Below are 20,599 nucleotides of genomic sequence, written 5' to 3'. Positions count from 1 at the left end.
ATGCACTACTCAGGAAAGTGATTTTATAAAGGAAAACGCAGTTGAATCAGAAATCTTTCAGTTTACTTATCCTTTATCATCTATTTGTTCTGTGGGTATGTTTGAAAATATCCCTAAAGAAATATACCAGATAATCCCACCTTTCAACAAGATTTTATCACACATAATTCAGGTTTTTTTTTACTAAGATATAGTTGATTTACAATATTATATTAGTCAGATAAATCTTGATTCAAAATTTTTATAGATTATACTCCACTTAAAATTTTTATAAAATATTGGCTCTATTCCCTATGCTGTATAATATTTTCTTGTAACTTAATTATTTTATGCATCGTAGTTTGTGCCTCTTAATCTTATGCACTATTTTGCCCCAACCCCCTTCCCTCTACACTCTGGTAACCACTAGTATTTCCCTAGGTCTGTGAGTCTGCTTCTCTTGTTACACACATTCCTTTGTTTTATTTTTCAAATTCCACATATAACTAATAACATACAGTATTGTCTTTCTCTGTCTGATTTACTTAACGAAGCATGACACTCTCCAAGTCCATTTATGTGGTTGCAAATAGCAAAATTTCAGTTTTTCATGACTGAGAAGTATTGAATTGTATGTATATACCTCATCTTCTTTACCTGTTCATCTGTTGATGGATATTTAGATTGCTTCTATATTTTGGCAACTGTAAATAATGCTACTATGAACATTGGGGTGCGTGGATCTTTAAAAATTAGGGTTTTTCCTTTTCTTCAGATATATACCCAGAGTGGAAATGTTGGATCATATGATAGTTCTATTTTCAGGGTTTTTTTTTTAAGAATATCTATACTATTTTTCATAGTGGCTGTACCAATTTACATTTCCACTAACAGCGCACAAGCGTTCTCCATTCTCCACATCTTTGCCAACTGTTTTTATTGTGGCCTTTTTGATGATAGTCATTCTGACAGGTGTGAGGTGATATCTCATTGTGGTTTTTATTTGCATTTCTCTGATGATTAGTGATTCTGAGTATCTCCATAATGGATGTTGAATTTTGTCAAAAGCTTTTTCTGCATCTCTTGAGATGTCCCTATAATTTTTGTTCTTCAATTTGTTAATGTGGTATATCACATTGATTGATTTGCAGATACTGATTTATCCCTGGGATAAATTCCACTTGACCATGGCTTATGATCCTTTACCATGTTGTTGAATTCAGTTTGCTAATATTTTATTAAGGCTTTTTGCATCTATGTTAATCAGTGACATTGGCCTATAATTTTCTTTTTGTGTGGTGTCTTTGTGTGGTTTTGTTATCAGGGTGCTGGTGGCCTCATAGAAAAATTTTAGAGGCATTCCTCCCTCTGCATTTTTTGGGAATAATTTGAGAAGGAAAGGTGTTAATTTTTCTGTAAATGTTTGGTAGAATTCACCTATGAAACTATCTGGTCCTGGGTTTTTGTTGGTTGAAAAGTTTTAAAATTACTGATTCAATTTCATTGCTAGTAATTAGTCTGTTTATATTTTCTATTTCTTCCTGATTCAGTCTCAGGAGAGTGTACATTTCTAGGAACTTGTCCATTGCCTCATAGATTTGATATGTCTACTGGATGGAGACCACCATATGTTTAAGTGCAAGGAACTAGATCAGTGTTCTTCAAATTTTTAAAGCTTGACCCAAAGAAATACATTTTCCACTGAGACCCAGTATACACACATGCCTGTAAAATTGAAACAAAAATTTCATGAGACTACCTATCTTTATTAACTGCTTTCTGATATTTTCTCTTTTTACTCCATTTCTTTTTAAAAAAACTTGAAGTGTAAGACTCATTTAATCAATTTCAAAACTTACTGGGTCCTGACACTGATACTGAAGAACTCTGAAATAGATAACTACTTTTGAGGATGCATCTTTTTAGTGGAGAAATAAAACACTGAAATGGAAGGAAGAAAATGTTTGTACATTGTTTCTTGCATAGACTTTTGGACAAAGGATTATAGTGTCATAGTGTGATGATTCAACAGTGGAAGTTCCTGACACTGTGCATTCCTCCAGCACACAGTAGGCTCTTAACAAAAGTTAGCTAATCAATCAGTGCCTGCAGTGACAGCATTTTCTGCATGATGTTCAGGGCCCTCAATCCTGAGAGTTTACTTTTCCTTCAGATTGTGTTTCTTAGTCTCTTCTCAGAATTGTCATTGTTAGGTATTACCATAGGCAGCAGTTTTGTTCCAGTTTTATCTTTTTCTCTTCATGCATCAAGAATCATAGACCTAAGATTTAAAATATATTTTAAAAATGATACATTGGCTTATAAACCAAAAGACAAAATGTTCTCTTGCTCTTCAAGAGAAGGAAGGCATTGTCATCTCCTAGTCTCAGTTTATGGAGAAGGAAATGGCAACCCCCTCCAGTATTCTTGCCTGGGAAATATCATGGACAGAAGAGCTTGGCAGGGTCACAGAATTCATGGGGTTGCAAAGAATGAGACACAACTTAGCAAGTGAACACACATGTATGCATGCAGTCTTAATGTAATTCTACAAAGATAACTGGAAATTAACCTCTAGCCAGTAACACTCATATCTATTCCTTTTATCCCCCTTTCCTTCTTTTTGGAGATTTGTGGAGAGTAGTTTCCCTGGAACAGCCTTCACTGGGTGTGCCAATTAGATGCTGAAACTTCTTATTCCTCACACTCTGGGAAGAAAGTTATAAGATCTTTAAATTGTCAAAATGACATCAAAGACTTGTGCGAATCCTTACCTTGTTCTGAGACCAACCCTGCCTAGGATGAAAGATTAGATCTCTCAGGATTTTAACAACACAATTAGATGGGAATTCTCTCAACTTACCTGGATGAGTCTAGACTACTTAGTCCTCCTCTGCCATCTTTCTTTGTATATGAAAATACGTAAGTACATATACAAAATACATTTCTTGAGAAAAACCTGTGAAATTAAATCATTTTTATACTCTGCATTATTGTGATGTATTTCCCCATCATGTTTCCTTAGTATTTCTCTCTTGAATGATTCATTATAAGCATTATATAGTAGAAAACAAAAATAACTCGAAACTGTATAATGGTTAAAATAACCCTATCAGTGTTTGCCCAGTGATAGCCACGCTGAGTGAGGGCGTTCTTATGAACCCACTAAATATTCATGTTCCGGTGATTCTGCTTAGAGGTGCTCAAGCTAGTCTCTTCGAAAGGAATGGGGAAATTCCTTAGTGATTTGTTTACTTACTCTTCCCTCTTTAACCAAAGTTTACCACCTAGTATCTATCCTTTCACACGTCCTTCGATTTCATATAATTACATACCATCTATACATACATAAACTTTTTCAATTCACATTTTACAAAAATGAGGTCACATCACATATATTATTTTGCATCTAGCTTTTTTCACTTATAGATACATCATGGAGATTTCCACAAGTCAAATGGTTTAAATCCAACTCATTCTTTGCAATAATCTCATGTATTCCTTGACCTAATCTTAGCACAGTTTATTAGACTATACTGAAGGGAAATTCCTCTGTTTTTGCCACAACAAAAGATGCTGCACTAAAATATCCTTGTACATGTTTGCATGTGTTTACATGCTAGTGCTTTTATATTTAGCACATAGATTTCCTGAAAGATTTATGGTCAAAGGGTATACATATTGCAACTTTTAAAGTATTTACAGATTACCTTCCATAAAAGCTGAAATAATCCAAATTCCCACCAACAGTATGTACAGAAAATAATTTTCTTCGTATCTCCATTGACAGTAGGTATAATTTTCATTGTCTGCTAATCTGGTGGATAACTAAGGATATCTCATTGTTACATTAATTGGCATTTTCTCCACATTAGAGAATATTTTTCATTAGTTTATTGGAAATTTGGATTTCTCATCTACAAATTTCCTTTTCATATTATTTGTCCCTATTTCTGTATTTGTGTTTGCTAATCAATTTGTGAGAGTCTTTTAACTGGTATAGATATTTTTTCTTCTTTTATAGAAGTCAATTTGTGGCATATGTTTTTTCCCAAACTACTGTTTGTCTTGTGCCTTTGTTTTTATATCTTGTTACATAAATTTTTTATTTCATATAACCAAGTATATTTATTTTATGCTTTCTAGATAACATTTGAATGTTTCTTTGTCAGTTTAAGAGTGATATATAAACATCTGGCCTTTGCTTTTGCTTTCTGCTCCACCAGAAATTTTCTACAACTTAATTGATTAGATTATCCTGTTTACACATAGTAAAACAACTGATGCACTTCTCATTACTTTCATTTTTATTTTTTATTATTTACTTTGTCATTTCTCTTTTTTCCTTTTCATTACTATTTAATTCATGTTTCCCCTTTTCAATTAGAAAGTTTACTATACTTTTTCATTTCTAAAAGTCATCTTCTCTCCTGAAATTCACAATAAAATACCTATATTTCTTGATTATTTCATGAAAATGAGTGGTCAACTAGTTCCACCACACACACACCCCTGTCACTACCCAGGTCCTCTACTTACCACTGTCCCCAGATAGAATCTTTACAATATTATTAATTTCTCATTCTCCATACTCACCCTACCCCCAAATAAGATGGACTCAAGAGTTTCTTTTACTTCCTTTTTTTTCTCTACCCTCCATTCCTAGGTTTTGCTGAGATAATTCAATACCTTTCATTCTAATCTTTTATTAGATTTTTGCCTTGCAGAAAATATAGTCTATTTCAAAAACTCAAGTTCTGCCAGTCTTTCAACCATTATCCATCTAAATTTTAGTATGTTTTAAAAGTCTTATTTATCATCATTATTTTCATTTCCTCTTTATCTTCCTCCTCCTGAGGTCTCTATTTTGGTTCTTTTCTACTTTGACTTGATTTCTTTCTTAAACATTTCCTTCACTTGAGGTACCTGGGATGTTTTATTCTCTAATAGCTTTTGTTCCCCCTAATAACTATGTGTTCCCCCATGTAGAATGGGGAGCACCATTCTATCTTGGGAAATAGACACCATTCTATCTTGGTAATAGAAATGGCACTCAAATACTTAAACAGACACTGACCACCTAATAAGAAAGCAGAACCTCTGGTGTGCCAGAAGAAGTTTGCAGGACAGGGATAGGAGAGGTGGAGGAAGAGAGAGAGATGCTCAGGGCCTGAGCTATGTCCTATCCATCGTGGAAGTATTTCAGTATTTTAACAAATGTGGCTAAACAACTGAGTTCTGGCTGTGTATTAATAGAAGCCTTGGGTATCAGTCTTTTTCTTTCAGGAAATGGGATGTTATTTTACTCTCCTTCAGTTTCTAGGAGCAGCTGATGAAAAATCCAATGCCAGTCTAAGATTTTTTTAAACCACTGTATGTCTAGGTGTATGTCTATTTTTTTTAATAAAGTCTTTATAAAACTTGGTGAACTTTTGAAATTTTCATCCTCAAGTATTTGTTTAGGTCACAGAAATTTTTCTCTGTTATTTAATTATTATCTTCCTTTGCTCACCTGTTTTTGAGGCACTTTAAAAAAATAGAGTTTTTTTTCATTTGTTTTTATTAGTTGGAGGCTAATTACTTTACAATATTGTAGTGGTTTTTGCCATACATTGACATGAATCAGCCATGGATTTACATGTGTTCCCCATCCTGAACCCCCCTCCCACCTCCCTCCCCATCCCATCCCTCTGGGTCATCCCAGTGCACCAGCCCCGAGCACTTGTCTCATGCATCCAACCTGGACTGGCGATCTGTTTCACACTTGATAATATACATGTTTCAGTGCTGTTCTCTCAGATCATCCCACCCTCGCCTTCTCCCATAGAGTCCAAAAGTCTGTTCTATACATCTGTGTCTCTTTTTCTGTCTTGCATATAGGGTTATCATTACCATTTTTCTAAATTCCATATATATGTGTTAGTATACTGTATTGGTGTTTATCTTTCTGACTTACTTCACTCTGTATAATGGGCTCCAGTTTTATCCATCTCATTAGAACTGATTCAAATGAATTCTTTTTAATGGCTGAGTAATATTCCATTGTATATATATACCACAGCTTTCTTATCAGTTCGTCTGCTGATGGATATCTAGGTTGCTTCCATGTCCTGGCTATTATAAACAGTGCTGCGATGAACACTGGGGTGCACGTGTCTCTTTCAGTTCTGGTTCCCTCAGTGTGTATGCCCAGGAGTGGGATTGCTGGGTCATATGGCAGTTCTATTTCCAGTTTTTTAAGGAATCTCCACACTGTTCTCCATAGTGGCTGTACTAGTTTGCATTCCCACCAACAGTGTAAGAGGGCTCCCTTTTCTCCACACCCTCTCCAGCATTTATTTTTAAAGGGGTGTCTTAGGTTCACAGCAAAATCGAACAGAAAATATAGAGCTCCCATATGCCTACTGCCTTCACTATGAACATCCTGCACCACAGAGGTATTTTTGTTACAACTGATAAATCTATATTCATGTAGCATAGATACCCAAAGCCCATAGTTCACATTAGGGTTTGCTCTGGTGTTTGTGCATTCTATGGGTTTGGACAAATGTATGGTGAGATGCATCCACCTTTATAGTATTATATAGAATAGTGCCTGGGGGGGTGCAGAAATCTTCTTCTACCCTTTACGGGTCTTCTAACTTGTCTAAGAATTAAATTGACATGAAACAGATTAGCAAGAGAAAATCAAACAAAGGTTTAGCAACATGTGTATGTAAGAGACTCCCAAGAAAATGAGTAACTTGTCAAAATGGCTAAAGTCCTCAGCTTAAATACTATCTTTTGCTAAAGACAGAAAAGGATGATAGGGTAATGATTTAGGACTTCAAAGGGGAAGAAGGCAATTCACATGGAGATGGAAAAGCAAATGTTTGGTAAGCAAATATTGTGCAGACAATGGGATTCAGAGAGGAATTTTAACTAACAGGCTTTGCTTGATTCCTCCCTGTCTACATACCTAGTTCATACTATAGTTATCTATAGTGATGGCGCCTTTCTGGAACAGGTCCTGTATCTACATTTTCTTAGGCATTCAAGGGGTAAGTCAAAGTTTTTTCCTACGTCTTTGGGCCTTGATTGTTTTCAGCTCAAAATAATCGTCAAGCTAAAGAGCTATTTTGGGAAGGCAGATTTTGCTCCCCCTACAATAGTTGCATTCACCAAAAAATTCTCTGTGCTTTGCCTACTTATTCCTCTCCTCTAGCCCTCCTAGTTTTCACAAATAAGATCTCTTGGCTCTGTCCTCCAAATCTTGAATTCTTTCCTAAACACTTTTTGTACCATATTTTGATCTCTTTGTATATTCAGTCATATTTTAGTATGTTGAGCTATTGCTTCTACCTGATCTTCCAGGAAATATATTCAACAGTGACTATTTCCCACTATAATTTTGAACTTAAGATATTCCCTTTTTACTCCAGAAAGTACTTTGCATCCTGTACTTTTTTGTACAGGTTCTAGTAGTTCTTGTACTATTAGAAGGAGCTGCCTGTTCTATGTATTCTTCATGTTTTTTGTCTGACTGCAGAACTCCAGGCCATGCTCATGTCCTCCAGACCTCACCAGTTTGCAGGACCAATAAGTGATTTACTCAGGAGGGGTGCTTGGTAGCTAGATTGGGGTTCAAAGGAGACTATCAGGTACAAAATGATATTCAGTTTCCTGCCTTCCTGCAAAAGAAAAAAAAAAAAACTATTTAAATGATTCTTTGATTTACTCATTTTTTAAAAATCTACTTTTTCAACACTGGAATATAGGCATTTATTCTTTTTTAAACTAAGATGACCAATAAGCATAATCCAGTCCTAGGAAAATACAGGTATGGCGGCTATGGAGGTGTGCTGCTTAATTCCCTGTAAGAGAGATGCTACCACAGGGAATACAGTTAGCTAACCGCCCCCAGGTATACATGGCTTCAGGATCTGCCTCAGCTTTCAGGTCAAGGTCACCTGCTTCCTGGGGTCCCAGGCAAGGACTGGTCCAGGTTACTCCCATTTTGGGGTCAGCAAGAGACTCCTATAGGATCCATCTCTGATGGAGAGCTCCTTATTGATTGCTCATCAGCACTGCAGGGATGCCTGAAACTCTTCTAGCCAATCCTCTTTCCTCTCCCTCTCCCATCACAATCAGACTTGTGCCATGGTGTGCAGGTTCTCCCTGCCTTCCTTCTCCCCTCACCGTTTACAGGTAGAAGCCTCAATAGATCGTTTGCGCTTCTAACTCTGTCTTAGTGTTGGCTTCCTGCTGACCCATCTACACCAACTGAGAGAAATTCTTGCACACAAATATCAGGAAACGTGCATAGGAAAGTTTTTGGCAGTACTGTTCATAACAACAAAAACTGGAAGCCACACAATTTCGCAGACTTCCCTGGTGGCAAAGAAGTATCACACATCATTATTGACTTAACTGAAGACAAAGAACCTGAAAGCTGAAAGGGATCTTCGGCCAAAGATTGCAAAGTGGCAGCTTTTGGGAACAAACAGCCCACAAACACGTTATGTTTGACAGGCACAATGATATTTGAAAAACTGAATGTGTTGGGACTTCCTGGTGGTCCTGTAGTTAAGAATGCACCTACCAAAGCAGGGGACACATGTTAAATCTCTGGTCTGGGAAGATTCCATATGCCTTGAAGCAGCTAACCCCGGGCGCTCCAGCTACTGAGCCCATACGCTGGAGCCTACATGCTGCAACTCCTGAGGCCTGCATGCCGAGAGCCTGTGCTCCACAACAGAGGAAGCCACTGCAATGAGAAGCATACACACTGCAACGAAGACCCAGCACAGTCCCCTCCCCCCCCAAAAAAAAATTGAACGTGCATGACTCTAACAAGGCTTAGATTTTATCTAGCTTGCTATGGTGTGTCTCACATGTTATTGCTACACTGCCTAGTTGACCCATTTATGTTACAAATTTGGACCCTGTAGACATAAGAACTCACCTGATAGTCTGGGCTTCTCAGGTGGTGCAGAGGTACGGCATCTGCCTGCCAGTGCAAGAGACACAAGAGATGTGAGTTCGATCCCTGGGTCAGAAAGATCCCCTGGAGGTGGAAAGATCCCCACTTCAGTATTCTTGCCTGGGAAATCCCATGGACAGAGGAGCATGGCTGGCTACAGTCCATGGGGTCACAGAGTCAGACACAACTTGGCAATTACAATAACCACCACCACCTATGACTGCCTAGGCAAAGACTTTCATCCTTGTTTCTGCTGTGGCCCATGGAAAGTTTTTTCCCCACCTTTTCTGAAACACGTGTCCAGATGTTCACCAACAAGAACCAGTCTGTGGCAGCTTCCAATGAAATGATGTGTAGTATTTTTGTAGCTTTAGTTCCTAGACAAAGACAAATATTATAACACACTTAAATGAACTGGGGAGAGTGGTAAGGGAGTCAGATGAACCACTGGAAATGACTTGCTCCAAAAGGTTTTACAGGTAGATCTGTGTGTTGTTTTCCCCTTTAGAGTAATACGGACCATTCTAAGTTACTCCCTGCAGAAATATCAACTCAGAGCAATATTTGTTTCAGCTCTTTGGGGAACTAAGAATGACAATGTATGAAGAAAGCGCCTGCCTCTGCGTAATAGGCAGCTCACTAGATTCCGTCTACTGGATGACTTCCAAGTGGCTGTATCTTCAAAGATAAGTGACGAGAAGGAAAAAATTAGCTACTGATGATAAAGAATTAACTTATGGTAGGATATTCAGAGCCGTGGGAAACTGTCAAAACTTTCATTCCATATTAAACAAGGTAGAAATAGTCCCCACCTACTCCTCACCTCAAACCCTTGTTGTTGTTCAGTCCCTCAGTCATGTCCAACTCTTTGTGACCCCATGGACTGCAGCATGCCAGGCTTCCCGTCCTTCACTAATTCCCAGAGTTTGCTCAAACTTCATGACCACTGAGTTGATGATGCCATCCAACCATCTCATCCTCTGTCACTCCCTTCTCCTTCTGCCCCCAATCTTCCCAGCATCAGGGACTTTTCCAATGGGTCGGTTCTTTGCATCAGATGGCCAAAGTATTAGACCTTCAGCTTCAGCATCAGTCCGTCCAATGAATATTCAGGGTTGATTTTCTTTCTTTGAATTAAATTCTTTCATACACCTGCTGTTTGCATGGTCTTGTGCCAGAGGTCATGGATGCTATCTATAAGCATGAACAGAGCAGGATTGCCTTTCAGAGCCTGAGTGGGAGGGGAAAGGGGTTGAAAGCAGACATCAACATAGCTATATGTGTAATGTCTTTATGTTTGCTTTTTTTTTTTTTTGGTTGCACTGGGTCTTGGTTGCTGTGCACAGGCTTTCTCTAGTTGTGGTAAGCAGGGGCTACTCTGTTGCAGTGCGTGGGCTTCTCATTACAGTGGCTTCTCTTGTTGCGGACACAGGCTATAGGTGCTCACAGGCTTCAGTAGTTGCAGCTTGCAGGCTCTAGAGCTTGGGCTCTTTAGTTGTAGTGCAGGGGCTTTGCTGCTCCGCAGCATGTAGGATCTTCCCAGACCAGGGATTGAACCTGTGTCCCCTGCATTGGCAAGCAGAGATTCTTATCCACTGCACCACAAGAGAAGTCCTGCGTTTGCATTTTAAGTGATAGAGAAAGGAGAGTTGAATGAACAGTGGATGGAGAAAGAGAAACGAAAAGCAAGAAGAGCAAATTGAGGAATTTGCTTCCACTTGGAAGTCACAACTAGAAATAAGCCACCAAAAACAGATCTGGTTAAACTCACGTGAATTTTCCCCTTTTCATCCCCAGCACTGCCTTTCATGTGGAATGAGAGTTCCTGAGCTGAAAGATACCACAAATGACCATGCTTCACCTCCTTTGACTTGCTTGTTTCCATGCTGCTGGCAGGAGCCATCATCACGTCATCACCTCCATCACTTTGTCCAGCTTTTTTTCTCAGTGTGGTAACTGCTGAGCAAGGAAGGGCTCCAGAGGATGCTTAAGAAAGCTGTTGTGATGGACGCTCTTCACTTGGGCCCATTTAGGGGACAGAGAATGTCATTCCTTGTGGTGGCAAGTCATAACCTGGGGTTCCTATAAAACTTACATAGGGAGCATTTAAAGACACAGATACCTGGAATCAGAATTCCAAGGTTGTGCCCCTGAGATGTGGAGATTTTTTAATTCCCACAGGGGATCCTCCTGGAGGGTAGGGATATACTCCTTGGATTAGGAACCACTGCCCCACAGGAGTCCAGGGACTTGATCCTATGCTAGGACCCTACGGAGATGCACAGTCTTCAGAAGAGAGTGCCGATGTCACTCACACTGTTTTGGGGACATTGTGTATACTTTCCACTCCGCCAAATTTTATTATGAAATAGAGTCAAGTTGGAAGAATAGGACAAGTAATGACCCTGACCCACCATCTAAATTATACCATTAATATTTTACTATACTTGCTTTATATCTATCTACCTCTTCACTCCTCTATCTATCCATCAGTCCATCTTATTTCTGATGCTTTTGAAAGTAAACTGCAGACATTAGCACACTGCCCTCTAAGTACTTCAGGATGGCAGATGATTGCCTAGAGTTCAATATTGGTTTGTTCCATCTAGGGTAATAAAAATCTTAAGGGGGTGTTACATAGCCCAGTGACTCCGCCTACACACACGATCTAAACTACCATCAAGGTACGGAACATGATCCCCAAAGTTCCTCATGCCTCTTCCCAATCAATCCCCTCTCCTACTTCCCAGAGGCAACCATCATTCTAACTTTTTCCACCATAGATTAGTTTTGCCTGTTCTGATCTTTATAATAATGGAATCATATGGTATGTACAGTACTTTTTTGTTTAGGCTTCTTGCATTCAACATATCCTTGAGATTTAATTTTGTTGTGTGTGTGAGCATTCCATTCCTTTTAATTGCTAGGTGGTATTTCATTTTATAAATATACCAGTTTGTTTTTCCATTTTTCTAGTGTTGTCACATTATATATTCTTGAATAAGTAAATATTTGTATCAGACTGTATTTGGGGGGGAGATTGATAGTCTATACTAAGATCTTTCTTACAAATATACCTCACTCAGTTACCTTATAGTAGGATTTTAAGTCTTACAATATTGATGGGGAGTAGTAATTCATAGAAAGAAAATATAGAGGCAACTGAAAGGATGGAGGGAAATGGAGTGCTTCCAGTAGTCCTTTGAGTTTGTTTGTTTTTAAAGAAAACCGTCCTTCCCTGTGCATCCTGTTCTAATGATTCTATCTTTGCTATAACTACATTTTATTATAATTAACTTTTTATGTATTTGCCTCTTCAATTGACTTGAAGCTCCTTGATAGCAGAGGCTGTCTCTTTTGGTTTCCCTAGCACGCAGCCCAGAACCTGACACATAGTAAGTATTTAGTACCTGTTTCATGAATGAATAAATGAGTGAATGAAAAAAAAGCATTCACTGAATGACTTCTTTAGCCCAAGTTTCAGCCTCAGTATTTCTCTATATAATATAGGTAATATTTTATTATATGGGCTGATCTATAGTTGTGGAATATTTCAAATGTTGTTTCAGTCATGTGTGCTTTTATTTCTAACTAGACTCTAAAATCCGAAGGCAAGGGCAGGGATGGATACTGAAGAACAGAGTTGGTGTCACCTGAAGGCAATGGCACCCCACTCCAGTACTCTTGCCTGGAAAATCCCATGGATGGAAGAGCCTGGTAGGCTGAAGTCCATGGGGTTGCAAAGAGTCGGACACAACTGAGCAACTTCACTTTCCTGTATTGGAGAAGGAAATGGCAGCCCACTCCAGTGTTCTTGCCTGGAGAATCCCAGGGACGGGGAGCCTGGTGGGCTGCCATCCATGGGGGCACACAGAGTCAGACACGACTGAAGCAATTTAGCAGCAGCAGCAACAGCAATGCTCATTGTCTTCCGTGTCTTTCAACATAAAGGTAGGATGGAATACTGAAAAACAGTATTCTGCTTGCATGAAAAATGCTGTTTGCATGAAAGATCTTTTTTTTTTTAAAGATCATATTTGGAATGAGAAGCCTCAAGTCCTGGAAGATGCTTAGATCATAGCATCCCACTTTCTGATTCTTCAAAAAGACCAGGAGCATCCAGAGGACAGAGAATGTTTTTTGTATTTTTGTGTCTCCAGGATCCAATAGATCACCTACCAGTAGTTGTCACTGGATAAATTTTTAATAGAAAAAAAGAAGGAAGGAAGGGCAGATGGGAGGTGGGTGGGTGGGTGGAAGCAGGGAACTGAAGCTAGAGTTGAAAAATGATTTTGCCAAAATTTGCATCAGAATCCAGGTCTCTTCTTTTCCAACACAGCTCTGTTTCCACTAGCTGGTTCACATTGTAAGCATTACGAGCATCGTCAAAAATGCCTCTATTTTCCTGTTACTGATGGCAATTTAATTATGAGAGCAGTCGCTTTGCTTCACTGCATCTGTTTCCACCAGGGTACCTGAAATGCCAGTGCCCCAGCTGTCTTGATTGAGAGGCCTAGTTTGCAGGAAAACAAGACAAAATACTTTGCTGCCTTAATTCTAGTGGGAACTTAATTTAATTAGCATCTGATTTACACAATGCACTTCTGACAGCTGTGTTTGTGGAGTATCCGTGGAAGCAAGAAATTATCATCTATTGAAACCATCATCAAAGCTTATTTATCTTCCTGCTGCATCTTCCCAGCCTTCAGCTTTGGGGACTTCTGCGTGTTTATCGCGCACTTCATGGAGGTTACAGTAAATAAAACTGTAGTTCGTGCATAAGGATTTGCGGAGTGTTTAGTGCAGGCATGTTGCGGGGCCTTAATAGGATGAATCCGAAAATGAGACTTTGGCGGGTTGATCAAAAGACAGGTGTTTTTTTAATGTTAGGTTCTAAGGATCATTAAGGATCTCAAATGAGAGAATCTTACCACCTGGGCCAAAGGAGCAACCCCAGAGGCAGCATTTGGGGCTTGCGCTTGCGCAAAGCGCTCTGCTCGTCGCTGCTCTGGAAGGACGTGGTTGATCGTGAAAGGGCTGAGCGCTGGGGCCTCTGCATGAGCTCCTGGAGCTATCTTGGGGGAACAAGAGACTGGTTTCAGGACCTTACCACTGCTTATATTACCCAAAGCCCGGCACACAGTAGATAGTTGGTGAATGAGAGAACAAATGAATGTGATCAGGTATAACTGAATTGGAGGCAGAATGATTAGCACGATTTTACAAATCACAATAATACTGGCAGGGGACTAAACTAGATAAAGGAGGTTCTAACCAGGTACAGAGAAGGGAGCTCACACATCTAAATAAGGGCTCAGGAGTGGGTTGGGAGGGAGGCTCACGAGGGAGGGGTATATGTATACTTACGACTGAGTCACCTTGTACAGCAGAAACCAACAAAATACTGTAAAGCAATTATCCTCCAATTAAAAATAAATTTAAAAAATAAAGCCACAGGAAAGTTTCAAAGGAGAGGTAGAAATAGAGATGTTTTGAATCATACAGATATTTTATAGGAGACAAATGTTTTTTGTTTTTTCGACAGTTGTTTATTTATTTATTTGACTGTGTCAGATCTTAGTTCTTGCACTTGAAATCTTCGTTGCATCACTCAGGATCTTTCATTGTGGTGCACAGACTCTAGTTGTAGTGTGTGGGCTCCAAAGTGTGCAGGCTTCAGTAGTTGTAACAGACAGGCTTAGTTGCTCCACGACATGTGGGATCTTAGTTCCCTGACCAGGGATTGAACCCACGTCCCCTGTTCTGCAAGGAGGATTCTTAACCACTGGAACACTAGGAAAGTCCTGGGAGACAAACGTTTTGATAACAAGAGATAAGAGGTGGGAATCCCAAAGAGAGAAAATTACATTAACAGAGTTGAAAAGGCATGAAATAAGATGATTTTAAGGATAAGGGAACTTGGCTTATAGAGATAGGATATGTTTGGTTAAGTTAGGAGTAGGTTATGAATGACCTTCTTGAAGAATTTCAAATTTTACTCTGTAACAACTGTGGGACTTTTGAAGATTTTTGAGAAAGGGGGTGACCTGACTAGATTCATGGCTTAGAAGAAAAAACTCTGGCATTGTGGTAAAGAATAAATAAGAGGAGAGAAGGAAATTTTTCATGCCATCATGAGTTGGAGAGAGTTTCAATGTTTCCACAGGTGAAGTAACTATGAAGAAACTGGTCCATCAGTAAAGCCTGGAAGCTTGGTTGCTGACTTGGAAATGAGTTTCAGACATAACACAAAGGGTAAATTGTCAGGATTTAGCAATGGATAGCTGAGAGTCACAGTTGCCCCTTAGGTACCAAAGTTGCCAGCTGGGCTGAAAGCAAGAAAGAGAGAAAAAATCTAAAAAAGATATTGGTGAATATAGCATATGTTTCCTACTTTAGCATGTCGTTAATATACCTGATGTGTGTGCTCTATTGCTTAGTCATGTCCCACTCTTTGTGACCCCATGGACTGTAGCCCACCAGCCATTCCCTTCTCCAATATACCTGATACATGCCCATTTTTTAAAATACCATTTCAGCTTGATAGAATAGGAATATTAGAATTAAAAAACACTAGTTAGTGTCTATATTCCTGGCTTTCACACACTTTTTTTTCCCCCCACTCTGTCATGTACCATGTAGGATCCTAGTTCCCTGACAGGGATTGAACCAGAACCCCTACAGTGAAAACACAGCGTCTTAACCACTGGACCACTGGGGAAGTCCCTGTCCTCCTGACTTTTGAATACTCACTAAGCTTTCCTTTTAAAGGCCAAGATATTCTCCCTTCCCATTCACTTGAATCCTCTCTGTTGGGATCTGCTGGGTATTTCATCCACTCATTGTCCCCCAGTGGAGGACTTGTAGTTCTCAGTCATGCAGTTTTATGTGATCACAATTAACCGTGAGAAGAGAGAACTCCAGCCCAGGTACTTCTTCATAAATATTAGGATGTTGAACTTTTTTTGGAAACAGTGGGTAGCCAAGATGAAAGGGTTTTGCATAGCAATGTAAGCAGTTAGGTGTGTTTAAATCAGGACAGGATGAAAAATGTGAAGCAAAGAGAGCTGTCACGCACATTGCATAATGGAAACACGAACCTACCTATGGGCAGTGTAATAGTTTGCTAAATATGGTAACAGTAACTTCCAAACTGTATGCTGGACAATAGCTGTATCAGTTGAGGTTCTCCAGAGAAAGAGAATCAACGAGATTTGTTTCAAAGAGTTGATTGTCTTTCACAATGGTGGGGACTGACAAGTCCAAAATCCACAGGGCAGGCCAACAGGCTGGAAACTCGGGCTACATTTTTTTTTTAATTTGTTTATTTTGGGCTGCACTGGGTCTTTGTTGCACATGCTTTCCTCTAGTTGTGGTGAGTGGGGGCTACTCTAATTGCGGTGCACCAGCTTCTCATTGTGGGGGCTTCTCTTGTTGTGGAGGGGCTTCCCAGGTGGCGCTAGTGGTAAAAAACCTGCCTGTCAATGCAGGAGCTGAGGAAACCTGGGTTCGATCCCTGGGTCAGGAAGATCCCCTGGAGAAGAAAATGGCAACCCACTCCAGTATTCTTGCCTGGAGAATCCCGTGGACAGAGGAGCCTGGTGGTCTACAGTCCACGGGGTCGCACAGAATTGGACACGACCGAAGCTGCTTAGCACACACTCTTGTTATGGAGTCAGGCTCTAGGGCGTGTGGGCTCTAGTAGTTGGGGCTCTTGGGCTCTAGAGCGCAGGCTCAGTAGTTGTGATGTGGTCTTAGTTGCTCTGCAGCATGTAAGATCATCTCAAATCACAGACTGAACCCAAGTCTCCTGCGTTGGCAGACAGATTCTTTATGACTGAGCCACCAGGGAAGTTGGGCTGGATTTGATGTTACAATCCTGAGGTAGAATTTCTTCCTTTTTGAGGAACCTCAGTTTTTCTCTCATAATGCCCTTCAACTGATTAGATAAGGCCCATCCACATTATTGAGAGTAATGTCCTTTACGCCAAATCAACTGATTTTTAGATGTGAACCACATCTGCAAAATACCTTCATAGTAACACCTGGATTAATGTTTGATTAAATAACTAGGCATTAGAGCCTAACCAAGTTGACACATAAAACTATCACATCGGCCAATGAGGAAGACTGATATTTCAATCAATTGCCTAAAATTAACATTCATAAAGTTTGTATATGAAATTTCAGGGGGCTTTATGCTTGTGATTAAAAGCCCACCTGCCAGTACAGGGGACATAGGTTTGATCCTGGTCTGGGAAGAGCCCACATGCCAGGCAGCAACTAAGCTCACGCGCCACAACTGCTGAGGAGTGTGCTGCAGCTCCCGGGCCCCAGCGCCTGGAGCCTGCGCTCCAAACAGGAGCGCTCCACATGTGGGCGCAGGAGAAGTCGCTGCTGTGAGAAGCCTGCCCACTGCGCCGAAGGGTAGCCCCCGCTTGAAGACACTAGAGAAAATCCGCACAAACCATGAAGACCCAGCACAGCAAAAATAAATAAATAGAAATAAAGTTTCAAGAACTACCTTTCTTTGAATTTGAAGATGTACGTTCCCCACCATCAAGGGCATTCTTGGGAGACATCTTGTCCTTGGGGGTCATTTTTCTCTGTCACTGAAACTTTTCCCCCAAGACCACTAAAGACAACCATGAAACATTTATCTTAGAAGACATTTTATATAGAAATCCACTCAATTCTAAACAGAATTTTGTTTCTACCACTTTGCCCTGATTTATAAAGCTGGTTGGCCTGAGGCCATCTTGAAGATGACAAAGTAAATGTGTCAGGTAAATTGTGTCCACTTCCTTTCAAATGATTTGTTGGGGAATCTTACTCTTCTTTTTCTCAGTATAAATCCTGTCCACTCAAATTAAATTCAGACTGATGTCACTCCCACTCTGTCCCCAACATAAATGAAATCATATACAGAAAATTTTCCCTAAAGAGATTTCAGCATTCTTTTTCCTCTTTTGCCTGAAAAGCTGACAACTATATTTGCTAGCTCTTGGCAAGCCTTCATAAGTTGCCTGAGAAACAGAATGGTTAAAGGTGTGGTTGACTTCATTTTGCTGTAGGTATAATAAATAATTATATCTTGTGGTTGGAGATGGTGCAGTTTGGCAGAAGACAGAAACTTTTACAGGAATAATTGAAGGGTATCATCTCCCACAAGTCTGCAAAGATGAAAAAGACCCAAACAATTCTTGGCAGGCTGTTTATCCAGAGGAAGATGCTCAGATGATGTTTGGAGGTATGGAGATAAAGGGTAGACGCCTGTGTGCATTTGCCAGACAACTTCTCTCATCACTTCAGACTTCTTGACTTTCTACTCTCAAGGTTAAGGTTTAGGGTGACTCCATCATTAGAAAAGAAAGATAATAAAATTAACTTTAATTTGCCTATATTACACACAATGAAGTGTGGTGGCAGTAACCTAAAACATTAAGAAATCAGAATGATCATTAAAATTTAGTTGATTGATTAAATCAACAAACTTTTGCTCCTTAATTGGTTAGTTGGGGATTATTTTTGGCTGGCAAGAATCTTGGGTTTAAATATCTCTGGAAGGAGAAGTTAGTTAGCCCTTTCCCGATGTATCTTTGCATCTTGGAAGCTGCCAGATAGAGCTGGGTACATACTGTTTAGCATCCATCAGTCTCCAAAAGGCAGAGATGACTACTGGGAGGAAAGTGACTCAGACTGGAACTCCTTCTCCAAGGTTCAATGATAATAAAAATGAGGTAGAATGAACTGAGATGTTACTGACCAAGGTTAGGTGTCATGGAAGGAGATAAAGACTCAAGAGGAAACCATCTGTGAAAAGAGGTGGGGTCTGGCATGGTGACAAGTACTATTTCTTTGTCTAGATTTTTGGTAGGGAGTGTTCCAGTTATAGTTTATGACTAATGGTAGAATCTCTTCCTACTAAGTCAATCTGACATTATGATTGTGTTTTGGGGAAAGTGGCCATGGGTCTGTAATATCACCGAAGACTTGTACTTTCAAGGAGGCTCATTCTTTTTCTTTTTTTTTTTTTTTTGGCTAGGGTACTCATGATTAATATATCAGAGAAGTGTTTTCCTGGTCCATTGATGACCCATCTGGGTAAATAAATCAGTGGAAAATATAGGAATGGATAATGGTGGCAATAATTTTGGTCAGTCATCTGATGCAAACAGCCAACTCATTGGAAAAGACCCTGATGCTGGGAAAGATTGAGGGCAGAAGGAGAAGAGGGCGTCAGACGATGAGATGGCTGAATGGCATCACTGATGCAATGGACATGAACTTGGGCAAACTTCAGGAAATGGTGAGGGACAGGGAGGCCTAGTGTGCTGCAATTCATGGGGTTGCAAGGAGTTGGACACAATTAGGTGACTGAACAACAACAATGGTGGTAAATGAGACAGCCAGACTAAGCTTGCAGGAGCTGATTGCTTGGATAGGCCCCAACACAACACAATAAGGCAGGAGAAATAACTGGTACAACTCAGCATGATCAGTCTAGCCTTGAGGAGGAAGGCAGAATTCTGGCACTTTGGGAGCATTGTGACTTGAAGTCAGCTGGCTCCTGAATGAGGTTCCCTTAACCTGAAGCCATCCATTCCAGGAACTCTGAAACCTTAACTGAGGGGAGCAGGGCTTCCAAGAATGAAAGTTAATGGAGAGTCCAAGTTCCTAGAGAGACCTGGGGCCCCAATGGCAGCAAGACCAAATTAGGAAATTACTGTTGTTACCTTAGCAGCCCATCTCAGATGCATTTCAAGTGGGCACCCTTCAAAGAGATGTATATCCAGGTGATTAGGCCAGGCGGTGGCGTCAGAGGCCTGGAGGGCCCCAGTTTCCCAAAGCATCCTGAAACAGTGTATACCATCCATAGACATTCCAGGAAAGTGGAACAGGAAAACGGTATGGAGAGTCTGGGACATGGGGTCTTGGGAGACAAGCCGTATGCCTAATAGCAAACCCTAACCTACCCAGTGGGGAACAGAGCCCAGGCTTCCCTGACAGCCTTAGGGGTGGGGAGCCGGCAGGCTGGCTAGGGTTTCCTCCAACTGAGTCACCACGGAGCCCCAGTTGCTGGAGAAGCCTAGAGCTAATCAGGCAGCAAGTTCAAATGTGGACTGTCACCCACTCAGAGTGATGGGAGTAGGGGGTTGCTATGGTCTCTTGATGTGGCCTCATATCATTCAGAAATCTAGCCCAAGCTTCTTTACAACATGAAGCTTTCTAAGAGGACAAGTGTCCAGGTGCAAGTGCTTATCAAGCATCCAGTTGTGTCATATTTGCTACTCTCTTTGCCCAAGCAAGTAACATAGCCAAGGCCATAGTCAATGTAGGTGAGGCTATATGAGGACATGAATTCCAGAAGGCATTGTTCTTTGGGCATCTTCAATGTAACAGTCTGGGCTCAGTCACATTAGTCATGTCTGACTCTTTGCAACCCCATGGACTGTAGTCTGCCAGGATCCTCTTTCCATGGAAATTTTCAGGCGAGAATACTGGAGTAGGTTACCATTTCCTCCTCCAAGGGGATCTTTCCGACCCAGGGATTGAACCCACATTTCCTGTGTCTCTTGCTTTGGTAGGCAGATTCTTTACCACTGAACCACCTGGGAAGCCTATAACAGTCATTAATTAAGCATTAACAACTAATAT

The sequence above is a fragment of the Muntiacus reevesi genome, chromosome 5 (assembly GCF_963930625.1).
Source record: "Muntiacus reevesi chromosome 5, mMunRee1.1, whole genome shotgun sequence".
NCBI lineage: Eukaryota > Metazoa > Chordata > Mammalia > Artiodactyla > Cervidae > Muntiacus > Muntiacus reevesi.
The sequence above is the reverse complement of the archived record's forward strand: the minus strand, read 5'-3'. Positions refer to the sequence as shown.